Source organism: Leptonychotes weddellii, chromosome 7 (assembly GCF_054177405.1).
Source record: "Leptonychotes weddellii isolate Sample4059 chromosome 7, ASM5417740v2, whole genome shotgun sequence".
In the NCBI taxonomy this organism is placed as follows: Eukaryota; Metazoa; Chordata; class Mammalia; order Carnivora; family Phocidae; genus Leptonychotes; species Leptonychotes weddellii.
This window is the reverse complement of record NC_138375.1, coordinates 115,729,312-115,741,952: the sequence shown is the minus strand read 5'-3', so window position 1 is coordinate 115,741,952 and position 12,641 is coordinate 115,729,312. Positions and strand designations below refer to the sequence as shown.

General features: G+C 41.3%; 1 protein-coding gene across 1 annotated transcript in view; it reads right to left on the bottom strand.

The window, feature by feature from the left end:
- The window catches only part of FSTL4 (follistatin like 4), a 400,176-nt gene that overhangs the window by 386,359 nt on the left and 1,176 nt on the right, over nucleotides 1–12,641 (bottom strand). The gene's annotated exons all lie outside the window — the stretch shown is intronic.

Below are 12,641 nucleotides of genomic sequence, written 5' to 3'. Positions count from 1 at the left end.
TTAAGTACAAGAAGCCAGACACAAAAGGTCACATATTTTATGATTCCATTTATATGAAATACTAAGAATAGGTAAATCATAGAAAGCAAATTGGTGGTTGGAGAGAGGATTGAGGAGTAACTATTATAGGGTTTTATTTTGGAACCATGAAAATATTTTTGGGTTAGATAGAAGTGGTATTTGCACAACATTGTAAATGTACTAAATGCCACTGATTTGCTCATTTTAAAATGGCAGTATTTTGGCTCAACTGGCTCAATAAAAATACAATAAAATACTCAGTTAAGCATATTTTCTGAGTCTCTTTCTGGGTTCCCTATTCTGTTCCATTGATTCATTCCTCTACCAATATTTTATAATCCTGATTACGATAGCTCCAGAAGTCTTGAAATTGGGTATATGTGTTGGGTAATTGTATAATGATCTTATATATATATCTCTACAAAAATAGCTACTTCAATTTTGGTAGGAATTGTGTTAAACCTGTCTTTAAATTTGAAAAGAATTGACATCTTTGCTGTGTTGAGTATGCCTCTCCATTTATTTAGATCTGCTTTTATTTCTTTCAGCTTTGTTTTCTTTTATCAGCATTTTGTAGTCTTCTATTTCTCTCCTTTTGTTTTTTAGTAATTGTTAATGGTATTATATTTTTAATTTTGGTATCCATGTGTTAATTTTAGGTATATAGAAATACCATTGACTTTGGTACATTATCTTATATCCTATAATTTTTCTGAACAAACTTATTATTTCTAGGAATTTTTTAAGCAGATAATCATGTCATCTTCAAATAGGGGCCATTTTATTTCTTTATGATATGTTTGTCTTTCATTTCCTTTTCTTGCCTTATTGCATGGGCTAAAACTTCTGGCATTATGTTGAATAAGAGTAGTGAGAGCAGACATCCTGTCTTGTTCCTGATCTTAGGGAGAGAGTGTTCATTTTTTCATAACTGTGTACAAGGTTAGCAGTAGATATTTTGTAGATGGTCTTTATGAATTGAAATTCTTCTGTATTCCTATTTTTTAAGTGTTTATTATGAATGGATTGAATTTTGTCAAATGTTTTTTCTGTTGATGATGTGATCATGTGGTTTTTCTTCTTTAGCCATTAATAATGGTAAATAACATTGTTTATTTTTATATTGAACTAGCTTCACATCCCTATAATAAACCCCATGTGGTCATGGCATAAAATTCTTTTGATATTTTGTTGAATTTTCTGTTAATACTTTGTTAAGAATTTTTTGTCTATATTCATGAGGAAGATGGATCTTTAGTTTTCTTTTCTGTGGTGTTTTTGTCTGGTTTTGGTATCAGAGTAACACTGTAAAATGAATTAAGACACCTTCCCTTCTCTGGGGTGCCCAGGTGGCTCAGTTGTTAAGCGTCTGCCTTCGGCTCAGGTCACGATCCCAGGGTCCTGGGATGCAGTCCCACATCAGTCTCCCTGCTCCATGGGGAGCCTGCTTCTCCCTCTCCCTCTGCCTGCTGCTCCCCCTGCTTGTGCACACTCTGTCAAATAAATAAATAAAATCTTTTTTAAAAAAAAAAGACATCTTCCCTTCTCTTCTATTTTCTGGAAGAGATTGCATAGAATTGGTGTTAAGTCTCTCAGTAGAATTCTCCAGCAAAACCACCTGGGCCTGAACATTTCCTTTGGGGCAATTTTTTATTATTAATTCAGCTTCCTTAATAGTTTAGAACTATTCCAATTTAGTTTTCGGTGAGTTGTGGAAGTTTGTGTTTTTTGAAAAATTGGTCCATTTCCTCCAAGTTGTAAAATTTAGGCATGTAGAGTTGTTGATGCTATTACTTTATTCCCCATTTGATGTCTGCAGCGTCTGCAGTGATATCCCTTACATTAGTCCTGATGTTGGTAATTTGTGTTTTCTCCCTTTTTTTCTTTCTCAGGCTTGATAGAGGCTTGCCAATTTTATGGACTGATCTTTTCAAAAAACCATCTCTTTGTTTCACTGACTCTTCTCCATTGGTTTCTCAGTTTCTATTGCTACCTGTATTTTTTACTTCCTTCTGCTTGCTTTGGGTTTATTTTGCTCTCCTTTTTTTTGAGTTCTCAAGGTATAAACTTAGATTAGTTATTTCAGACTTTTTCTCTTTCTTAATGTATGCATTTAGTACTATAAATTTCCTTCTCATTACTGCATTATGTCCCACAATTTTGACATGCTATGTTTTTATTTTCATTCAGTTTAATGTATTTTTTTACTTCCCTGAGAGTTCTTCTTTGACTCATGGCTATTTAGGAATGTGTTGTTTTGTTTCTAAGTGTTGAAAATTTTCCTGTTATCTTTCTGTTATGGATTTCTAGTATGATTCCACTGTGGTTAGAGAACACACCCCATATGATTTAAATTCTTTTAAATTTGTTGAGGTTTATTTTTTGGCCCAGGATATGGTCTATCTTGGTATATGTTCCGTGCACACTTGGAAAGAATGTGTATTCTGTTGTTGTTGGGTAGAGTGTCCCATAAATGTTCATTAGATTCTGTTGGTTGATGGTGCTGTTGAGTTTTCTATATCCTTGGTGATTTTCTATCTAGTTGTTCCACCAGTTGTTGAGGGAGGGGTGTTGAAGTCTCCAACTATAATTATGGATTTGTCTATTTTCCTTTCTGTTCTCTCAGTTTCTGTTTCACATATTGTACACCTCTGTTGTTTGGTGCATACACATTTAGGATTGCTATGTGTTCTTTGTGAACCAAATCTCTTATCATTATATGATGATTCTGTCTCTAGGATTTTCTTTGCTCTGAAATCTACATTATCGGCTATTAATATAGCCAGTCTGGATTTCTTTTCATTAGTGTTTGCATCCTTTTACACTCAACCTCCCTAGATCATTATATTTTAAGGGAGTGTCTTATAAATGGCCTATAGTAGATCATTGTTTAAATCCACTCTGAGAATCTCTGTTTTGTAATTAGTATAGCTAAACCATTACAATTTAATTGATATGTTTTTTTTTTTTTTAAAGATTTTATTTATTTATTTGACAGATTGATAGCGAGAGCAGGAACACAAGCAGGGGGAGTGGGAGAGGGAGAAGAGGGCTTCCTGCCGAGCTGGGAGCCCGATGTGGGACTCGATCCCAGGACCCTGGGATCATGACCTGAGCCGAAGGCAGACGCTTAACGACTGAGCCACCCAGGCGCCCAATTTAATTGATATGTTAATGCTTAAGCCTGTCATTTTATTTTTTGTTGCCTGTTCTGTTTTCCATTTCTCTTTTTTTCCTGCCTTCTTGTGAGGAAGAATTTTTTAGAGTTCCATTTTGATTTATCTGTAGTGTTTTTGAGTGTCTCTCTATATATAGATTTTTAGTGGCTGCTAAAGTATTACATCATCTATACATAACTTTTACAGTTCACTGGTTTAGCAATTTTACCAGTTCAAGTGTAGGAACTTTACCTTCCTTTACATCCTTCTACATTCTCATTTATAATTGTCTTAAAACTTTTCTCTACAGACAGAATTACATCAAGCAGTATAACAATTTTGCTTCAAACATGAAACATAATTTAGAAAATTTGAGAAGGAAAATCTGTTGTATTTACCCGTGTTTTTGCTCACATATCCTTTCTTCTTCCTTGATCTTCCAAGATTACTTTTTTATTATTTATTTTCCTCTTAGAAAACTTTTGTTAACTTTTTACAGTACTTCCTCTGGAAGCAAATTTTATTTTTCCTTTTCCTGAGAAAGTCTTGATTATCCCTTCATTCCTGAAGGATATTTTCTCTAGATATAGGATTCTGGGTTGACAGGTCTCTTTTATTGGTTCAAAAATGTTGCGCCACTTCTTTCTGGCCTCTACAGTCTCTGATAAGAAGTCCTCTGTCATTCAAATTGTTTTTGATGTACAAAGTGTATAATCTCTTGCTGCTTTCAAGATTTTTTATTTGTTTTTAGTTTTCAGAAGTTTGACTTCGATGTGTCTTGGTGTGGATTTGTTTGGATTTATCCTCTTTGTAATTACTAACCTTCTTGAATCTATAAATTAAGTCTTTTACTCTATGTTTTCTACCATTATTTCTGTGAGCATTTTTCTTAAGTCTTGCCCTCTTTCTCCTCTCCTTCCAGGACTCTGATAACACAAATGTTAGAGCATTTTTTCATAGTCCCTCAGGTTCCTGAGACTCTATTAATTTCAGTCTATTTTCTCTATGTTGTTCAAATAGGGGATTCTTTTGTTCTTTCTTCAAGTTCATCATTATTTCTTCTGTCCCCTCCATTCTGCTACTGAGCCCATCCATTACATTTTATATTTCAGTTACTGTATTTTTCAGTTTCAAAATTTTCATTTGGTTCTTTTTAATATAATCTATTTAGTTGTTGAGACTTTCTGGTTTTCCTTTTGTTTCAAGTATGTTCATAATTGCTCACTGAAACATTGTTATGACGGTTGCTTTAAAATTTTGTCAGATAATTCTAATGTCTCTGTCATATCAGTATTAGCATTTATGATTTCTTTTTTCATTGTTTGAGAGCTTCCTGATTCTTTGTACAATGAATGATTTGGGAATGGAACCTGTACATTCTGGACATTATGTTTTGAGACTCTGGATCTTATTTGTCTGTTTTTCACCTTTATTGAGGTATAATTGACAAATAGAATACTGTATTTTTTTAAAGTACAATGTGATTATTTGACATATGTATACTTTGTGAAATGACTACCAGTCAGGTTAGTCAACACTCCTCAATCTTACTGAAACCTGTTTTAGCTGGCTTCGTCTGATACTGCTCCAGTAAAAGAAGGGGGGGTGTCATCTTATTACTGTCAAGTGGGTATAGAAGTCCAGGTGCCCTATTCAGCTTCCACTGACACCTAACAGGCAGAGGACTCCCTATTACTGCTGAGGAGGGGTGGCAATTCAACTTCCCTCCTAGGTTTCCACTGAAACCTAGGACAGGAGTGCCACATTACTGCCCACCACATGACTACTATTGACATCATGGGGTGAGGAGAGGTGGAGAGAAAGTGACCTTATTATCAAGGGAGAGGCAGTGATGGTAAGTCTTGACTCCACTAGACCTCCTCTGACACCACCTTGGCAATAAAGAACAAGGGTTCCTTGTTCCTGCCAGGTGGAGTAGAAGTCCAGGCTCCCTACTCAGCCTTCTCTGACACCATTCTGGAAAGGGGACTGGGGCACCTTGTGGAAATCTGGGTTCACTTCTTTGAGCTTCATTGGTGTGAACAGGGGAGGGGCTACTGTTTATTTCTATGGCCCTTGCCTAGAGTAGAATGGTTATTGTCTAAAAGTTTTCTGTCTTATTTGGTTGTCCCTTTAGCCTGTTTCTATGCTACAGAAAGAAGGCTTTTGTTGGGGTTTTTAGTCTGTACCTGTTAGCAGTTCCAGGTTGCTGGCTTCTTCAGCTTCAAGTCTGGGACATATGAGGCAAAAAGAAAACCCAGAGAACTCACCACTGTGATGTTTCTTGGGTCCTGAAATCTTATGGGTCTGCCTTCTCTTCACCTTTCAGAGTCTTCTTATGTTTGTTTCATATATAATGTCCAGGGTTACTAAGTTGTACTTAGTGGGAAGAATAGGGAAAAATCTGTCTTCTCTATCTTCCCAGAAGTGGAAGTCCACTCATTGATTTTTTTTTAAGTAGCCATATGGATCCTCTGGAATACCACCAGTTGAGAGGTACTGACACAGATGATACTGGCTGAGATGTGTGAGATGGCAGACATGTTCCTAAGAAAACAACTGTGCAGTGGTGTCCTCATGTCCTGTTCCTCTGATATTTTTTTTTTTTAAGATTTTTATTTATTTGATAGAGAGAGACACAGCGAGAGAGGGAACACAAGCAGGGGGAGTGGGAGAGGGAGAAGCAGGCTTCCTGCCGAGCAGGGAGCCCGATGCGGGGCTCGATCCCAGGACTCTGGGATCATGACCTGAGCCGAAGGCAGACGCTTAACGACTGAGCCACCCAGGTGCCCCCCTCTGATATTTTTTGTGTGACTTTCTGCAGAGAGGACCTTCATATTCCACAGAAAGCAGCTTGAAAATGGATCTCCCCCAGACAATGTAGATTACAGAGCATTGCCTTGTTCACCCAGAGCTTATATATACATATATATGGTTTATATATATGGTTTGTATATAATTTCTCTCTATATATATCTATATATGTGTGTGTGTATATATATATTATATATATATACAGTTTTAAAAACAAGAGACTACAGACAATAGGATCTCCTTGGTAGAGGATAAAGGAATAAATAGTTCCTCTACTTGGCATTTTATTGATCTCTTGCCTATTTTCTTCTTTTTTTTTTAATTATTTATTTTTTTAGAATAGAATGGATACTTTATTAGGTAAGGTTCAATCTACAACTGTGAGTCAATTGAAAGTTAATAACAGCTTTGTTAAAGGTCATAGATAAATGGCTACTGTAGTTTTTTTTATTAACATATAATGTATTATTTGTTTTAGGGGTACAGGTCTGTGATTTTATTCTTTTTAAAAAAGCATAGGAAGGAGACCATGGACATCTTACTGCCATCCCATCTGTTTTACATCTAAGTTGGAGTGGAAAGCAGCCCCCTGCTATTTCACATATCAAGGTAGTTAGGAAGTAAGAATGCATTGCTTTTAGGAGGCTTTAATGATGAATCAAATGCATGAGGTATTCTGAGGATCAGAATTCCCCAAGGGGGTTAATGAACTAAAACTCAAGAGGACTCGCATGGTCAAGGAAGACAAGGTGACCTGTCGACAGTACTGTGTTTATATGCTTGATAATGGTGGTTTTGAAGTGAAACAATCCAACAGTTTCCACAACGAATCTGGAAAGACACATCCCTGTTGTTCATATAGGAAAGGTATGTGGATCTGGAACTCTACCAGCTCCTTAAAATATCCCAGACTCCTCCTTCTTGAGTTTGCGAGATCAATGCAAATATCACCACTCCTTCTTCTTCCCCCAACAAAATCCAAGTGAGTCCAATCTAACTCACATGGTAAGGGGAGAAGCCCTACTGTGGGCATGAATCATGGTGCATGAGGGAAGGAGGCAGTAAAGTCCTGAAGTACAGTGCCAACTCTTAGCGCATGGCACCATGTGGGCAGGGACTCTGTCTTGTCCATCACTGAGTCCCCAGGACCCATATGAGCACCTGGCTCATAACAGTCCCTCAATAAATAAGTGTCGAATGAATGAATAGACAATGTGGAGAGACTGTTGGGACAAACGGCCATTTCATAGAAGATATTTACTGAGTCCTGGTGATATGCAAGATAAGATCCAGATTCCAAGACTCAGAGGTCCCAGAACAGAAACCCAATCTCAAGGAGCTTATAGGGTAAAACAGCCTGACCACTCCATGAGTGGGACAGGCAGTAACGGCTATGGGCGATCAAAAGATAGGCCTTGGCCCTAAGTGGTCAGGAAGGCCAGGCTGTGGGCTCCTTGAGGATACAAACAGAGTCTTACATTTCTAAACTCCCAGGGTCTAGGGCAGAGTCTGGCTCACAGCAGCCACTCAGTAAAGGCTTACTGAATAGCAAAAGAATGAAACAACCTGACTCTTCTACCTATAAGCTATGCAACCTGAGATAAGGCATCTAACTACTCTGTGTCTCAGTTTCCTTTTCCACAAATGGGAACGATAACAGAACCTACCATTTAGGGTTGCTCTGAGAATTAAATGAATCGACATATCTAAAGTATTCATTTAGTGCAGAGCAAGCACTATATAAATATTGGCTGCTACTACTATTATTATCACTATGCAGAAATGAATGGACAGTCTTGAATAGGATCTTGGAGAGGACTGTGATACATGGACCACGGGGGGATTGAAACCAGCACAACAATCAAATGCGCAAAAACAGGAATAAACATTACTGGTATTTTACTGAAGACCAGTTGAATGCTAGCACTTAATTCCCTTAACAGCCGCATAGGAAAATACTGTGATCATCCCAAAACGGAGGCTGAGAGAAGCGACGCGACTTGCTCACAGTTGCACGGCTGGTAACGGGGACAGCTGGGATCTACACTGTTCAGCTGGAATGGTAGGGTGAGTAGAAGGACAGCGAAAAGCAAAGGCTAGATGATGGATGGCAGCTGGATTGTGGCAGGGGAGTTTGGGTTTCATGCTGTGGAGGTGCAGCAGCGACAGGATGAAAGCCAGCTCTTGGAAGGTGGCCCCATTAATGATGTGACAGGACAGACTGGATTTGATGCCTTACCTCCTCCAGCTACAAGCTCATTTCTCAGTTCTCTGTCCCATGCTGGCACATCCTCAGCCTGGGAGCTCACTGCAAACAGTCTTTTCGTCCTCACTACTCCTCTGAAACTGCTCTTACAAGGCCACATGCAACCTCCAAGTGGCTACATACAGGGGAAAATTCCCAGGCCTCATCTTACCTGACTTGCTTATTCATTTAACAATATTCTTTCATTGAGCAGCTGCTAGGTGCCAGGTCCTACTTCAGGGGCTGGAGATCAAGCATAGAATAAAACAGAATAGGTCCTTGTGCACGTGAACTTGCAGTTTGGTGATCAGCCCATCACTCCCCGTGTTAGCAATGTTTCCTTCACCCATCTTCTGGAGTGTCACTCTCTCTGGGCTTCTTTCTCCCTGCTGCCCTCGTCATTCTTGCTCAGTCTGCTATGCTGGTTCCCACTTATGTCTCCTTCCTCTAAATGTTGGGGAGCTCTGGCTCCTAGTCCTGGGATCTGTTCACTCACTATGTTGGAGAGCGTTTCCAACTCCATGGCCTTCATAACCCTGTGTAAGATGAAAGCTCAGACTTGTATCTCCAGCCCGGACTTCTCTCCTGAGCTGCAGCATCCAACCATCCTGAGCCTCTTCTCCTGAAGAGCTAATGGGCATCTCGGGCTTAGGGGGCTCAAGCCCGAATTCTTGACCAGGTTATATCCCCAAAGCTGCACCATGTACTCTCCTTCAGATCAGGCAGTGAATGGAAGCTCCATCCTTCCAGTTGCTCAGTCCAAAGCCTTAGAGCCATCCTTGGTTTTTTTCCTTCCCTCACATCTCAATCCAGTCTACCAGCCAAACTTCTCAGCTCCCCGTCTGATAGATCCCAAATCAGCCAACTTGTCACTGCCTTTGCAGTGACCCCTCCACTGTTGCCAGTCACTGTCAACCCAGCTGCATCACTGAGCTCCTGCTCCACCCACCCACGACTATTCTCAGAAGGCAGAGATGTCCTCTCCAACATCAGTTGGACCATGTCACTTCCGTTCCTGACGCCTCCCTCAGAGACTTCTAATTTCACTCCAAGGAAAACCCCAAGTCTTCACAAGGGCTGTATGACCCTACGCAATGAGGCCCTGAATTGCTCTGACTTGTGTCCTCCCCTCTCCCTCTTGCTCACTCTGCTGTAGCCACACTGGCCTCCTTGCAATTCTTGAATGCTCCAGGCTCACTCCTCCTTGAGGATGCTCTTCCCTCAGGCACCCACTGGGCTCACTCCCTTCTCTGCAAGGCTCTGCACACCCCCACAGGGCTTGTCCTGACCAGCCTACCTAAAACTTCCACTCCTCCCCATCCTACCATGACCTGTCCCCTTTCCCTACTTTATTCTTCTCCCATGACACTTATTTTCTTTCAGCAACCTCTATATTTTGCTGTCTGTTTCTCTCTCTCCACTGAAATAGAAGCTCCCTGAGGGCTGGACTTTTATCTATTTGCTTTATTACTGTGTCCTCAATCTTGACATCAGTGTGGCAATAGATCCACAGGCATTTGTCGATTGGATGATTTAATACATGAATGGGGACAATGAGGTTCAGAGAGGGGAGGGTCTGTTGATAGCCCATCAGGTTCTCTCCAACCCCAAGTGAACAGAAAAGATGCATGAAGCCCTTATGGGTAACCCTGGAGAGCATTGGGATTTGTAGACAGCACAGCCCCTCCTGTGGGAGAGGCTCTCACCCTGTCCTCAGAGCTTGCCTTGCTTCCAGAGAAAACCCAGAGCTCTAAGGCAAGTTGGAGGGTTCCAGGCAGGGCAGGATCTCTGCAGGAGGAAAGAGGCGACCCGTTGGGGGCAGGGAAGGGCAATGCGCAGGAGGAGCCTGCACGGAATGGCCTGCACAGGCCTTTCTGAAGGGGAATGCCTTCTCCCTCTACATTACCTGTCACAGCCCAGCTTCATCAGAACAAGCAAGTTTGATCTACTCTCTCTGTACTACCAGCCCAGGGCTGAGCCTGGGCCGGAGACAAGTGGGCATCCCCAGCCATGGTGATCTTTCCCACAGATGCTGAAGAATCAGCACCCGGGACAGAGACATTCCCTAGCCCCATTTTCCTTGCCCAGACTCTCTGTGAACCAGGAAAAAGAGTAGAACTGGGTTTTTAGAACAAGAAGAAAGAATCTGCACAGGTTTGGATTAACATTAAAATGCAGGCCTATTCACATCCACTGAAGGTACGTTAAGCAAACACAAAAGTTGACAACAGGCACAGTACAATGACAGAGGAGTCTATGGTTTTCACAGTGACAAGGTGCGCCTTGCCCACATGCCATTCATTAAGGCTTTTCACTCTGATGATGCATGAAATTATCCACCCTGACGGAGCGGCGCCTACTTTATGCCAACTAGCAACATGGCATCCTCTCATTATCCCCCTGGTCACAAATCCACCTGGAGGGGTGTGATTAATGAGAATCTCCTAAAACCTGGGGGAACAGGCCATCCCTGGTGCCCTCTAAGACTGAAATTGCCATTCACAGCCACATAAATCACCATGTGCCGATCCCCACTTCCTCACTGTCACACCTTGTTGAGCCACCCCATGGCCTCCAAGATGTGACACGGTTTCCAGGACAGCAGAATCTTCTGCTCTCAGGGACACCTTGTACCTAACTTCAGAGCAAGGTCAGAGTTCAGCTCTGATGATCCCAGCACCCTCCCTGCTCCCGGGACCTCCTAACAGGGCACGGAAAAGAGTGGGGTGTTTACATCAGGGGAAGTGCTAAACGTGGAGCAATGACCTGATTCATTTTACAGCTGTAGTCTTTTCTGATTTGTTCATAATTTTCTACACTACTGCTTCCAATTTGATACTGTCTGGGCCGAGGATGACAATGAGAATGGGATAACAGATGATGAGCTCAAAATACTGAGCACAATATAGTCACCTTGCATGTATGTACAATCAATATGTCACTTGCAAGAAGGAGGGGGAATGTAAAATGTCACAGAACTCAAGACGCATTTCTTATGTACTTAGGAGCTGTCACCAGAGCTGCTTTGCTGCTCTGGAAGGGAAACGGGCTTAATGTTTCATAATCAGTTACCTGAGATAAATGAATTAGATGTCCATAAGGAGTACTGGAAGGACTTCCAAGTGACCCCTTTTGCTTGGCTTGGCAGAGGTGCTCTGTACTGGGGTACAGGTTATACACTGCACAACTCCAAGGGCACAATTTCCCCAGACTACACTGTGATGGGATCACTACTGTACAATGACATGCGGCAACCCTATGGTTACCTGAGCCACTTGGAGTCAATATTCCTAAAGGCTTACGGGAGCATCACAAAAATGGATCACAAAGACCCAGCCACACAGTGACCATTTGATAGACTGGCAAATCCATGTAGAGACCTCTGAATCGCTAGTTCAGTTCACTGTCTGTTACCAGGCTCAGTAGGGCAAGGGGCCATTCCACTTATTCAAGATATTTTGGTTATAATAATAATTAACAATTATATTATAATAATATCTCATTTCTACCATACAGACATATGCATGTTTTAACCATTTTATTATTTGAATATTATTTAAACTTGGCAAGTCCTTTAAAACATGATCTATCTTTGTTGAGAGCCACTTCAGCAAGCTTTTAGGAAGACAATGTTATAAAATAGATTAAAATGTAAGATTTTTTTTTGTTTTATACATTATTTTCCCAAGGGCAAAACAGATGATTTAAATACAAGTCTAAAAAGAATTACTCTGTCAAAGGCAGTAGAAATGCCAAAATGCGTTCTCACTGCCAGACACCAGCATCTTTTGACTCTTCCCTCAGAGTAAAAAGGGGGCCTGGTATTTTATTCATATACATCCTTCTTCTCTGCAACATAATCTACAATTTCTTGTGGACACATTAACTCCTCCGCAACTGTATCAGCGATTTCAAACCCAAATTCCTCCTCCGTGGCCATGCTAATCTCCATTTGGTCCAAATAGTCTAAGCCCAGGTCTTTCACAAAGTGGGTATTTACTGAGAGCTTCTCTGAGTCAACCTTGTCATAGAGTTTCAAGACGTAAAGAACACGGTCCCTGATTCCCTCTAACGTCAGAGGGGGGTGCATCCTAAACCGGTGGCACAAATGTATAACTGGAAACTGTGCAAGCAGCGAGGCAGGCTGGGAAGCCCCAGGCCTCGACCCGGCCTCCACGGGACACAGGGTGATGCAGAGCAGCCCGGTTGTGGCCAGCTTGGGGCCCCGGGCAGCGGCACAAAGGGGCAGTCGGCAGACACAGGCAGGAAGGACACGAGCCGCCATGGCTATGCTGACCCAAGATGCACTCAAAATATAAGATTTTAAATATCCTGTGACAAGGCTTCGAATCCTGAGAATTAATCCTATAAAAATAAGTCAAGGGCGCCTGGGTGGCTCAGTC